The 1629-nt window shown below is 38.9% G+C and overlaps 1 pseudogene; it reads left to right on the top strand.

Moving 5' to 3' along the window:
* LOC150040660 (chromobox protein homolog 3 pseudogene) overlaps positions 1–1629 on the top strand; it is a 2767-nt pseudogene extending 1138 nt beyond the window's left edge.

Raw genomic sequence — 1629 nt, 5'->3', positions numbered from 1 at the left:
TAGTTTGCTGTTGTTGTTGGTGGTGGTGGTGGTAGTGGTGGTGGTGTGTGTGTGTGCCCGTGTGTGTGTGTGTGTGTGTGTGAGAGAGAGAGAGAGAGAGAGAGAGAGAGAGAGAGAGAGAGAGAGAGAGAGAGAGAGAGAGAGAGATTCTGAGCTTGTATTGAGAGCTTGGTAGAGATATTCTATCCATTCATGCCCATGTCTACCTCTCGGAATATAAATCTCATTTATTACTTTTATATAGTTGTTTTCAAATATCACATGGTATTTCAACTTTCCTTCAACAATTTAATATGATTTAAACCTGTACAAGGAAATGCATGTCTACTATATTCACTCTGATTTTTTTACCTACTTTGTGATTGTCTTTTTAAGTTCCAAGCATCCTTGTACTATTGTTTCCCTTTTGTATGGATATCTTCCTTTAGATGGTCATTATTGATACATCCTGCTAGAGAAGTTTTGTAAATTTTCTGTCATCTGACAATGTCTTTATTTCTCACAATTCTTGAAGGCTATTTTCCCTGAACCTGGAATTCAGAGTTGACAGTTCTTTACATTTGAAAAGTATACCATTTCCTCACAGACTTTTCTGGATTCAAAGGAGAAATGTATCATATTATCTTTTAAATCATTGTTCCTCTGTAGGAAGATATTTCTCCCTAAATGCCATGAGGAGTTTTTGTGTGTTTGTTTGTTTGATTTGATTTTCAGAGTTTGCTTATGGTGTGTCGTGCTAAGGATATTTGGGGGATTGGCCTGACCTATTTTGTGGTTGTATTTCAATGGAAATTATTGACCTTTAAACACCCTGGCAGTGCTTATCTGGACTGCATTGTTTGTCTACTACTAGATGTCAGGTTGAAGCCAAGGAGCATGGCACAGTCATGGATGTATTTTACAACTGTAGGCATGATTTAGGAAGTTTCATAATTTATTCATATTGGCCTTTTTTCTCTTTTCCCCAGACTTACCATAAACAATTAAGGAACATCCACATTGGAGGTGACTAGAACCTGAGGTTCACTGGCTAGATCGCTTGCTGGTGCTGCAGGATCACCACCTGGAGCATCTGAGGTGGTTAATAATATTTCCTCAAATTTGCGATTAGAAGATGGCCTCCAAGAAAACTCCACTTCCAAAAGAAGAAAGAGACAAATAGGCAATTCTGAAAAAGTTGAAGAAGCAGAAATTGAAGTATTTGAAGCGGAGAAAATAGTGGACCGGCGTGTAGTAGCAGGCAAGGTAGAATATCTCTTGAAATGGAAGGGATATTCAGATGCTGTTAATAGCTGGGAACCAGAAGAAACTTTAGATTGTCATGACTTAATCAGAGCTTTTACCAATTCTCAGGAAACGAGTTTATCTGCCAGTAAATCTGATGGTAGCATACCAGATGATGAAAGAGATGCTGGTGACACTCCAAGTGGTTTTACTAGGGGTCTTGAGCCTGAACGAATACTTGGTGTCACAGAACATCATGGAGAAATGATGTTCTTCATGAAGTGGAAAAATCTGAGTAAAACTGAGTTGGTTCTGGCAAAAGAGGCTAATGATAGGTGCCCTCAAATTGTAACCGCTTTTTATCGACGGAGGCTGTATTGGCCCCCAGAACCTGAAACACTATAA

Source organism: Megascapheus bottae, chromosome X (assembly GCF_031878675.1).
Source record: "Megascapheus bottae isolate mThoBot1 chromosome X, mThoBot2.hap1, whole genome shotgun sequence".
In the NCBI taxonomy this organism is placed as follows: domain Eukaryota; kingdom Metazoa; phylum Chordata; class Mammalia; order Rodentia; family Geomyidae; genus Megascapheus; species Megascapheus bottae.
Note: the sequence above shows the minus strand (reverse complement) of the source record. Positions and strands in the feature narration are given on the sequence as shown.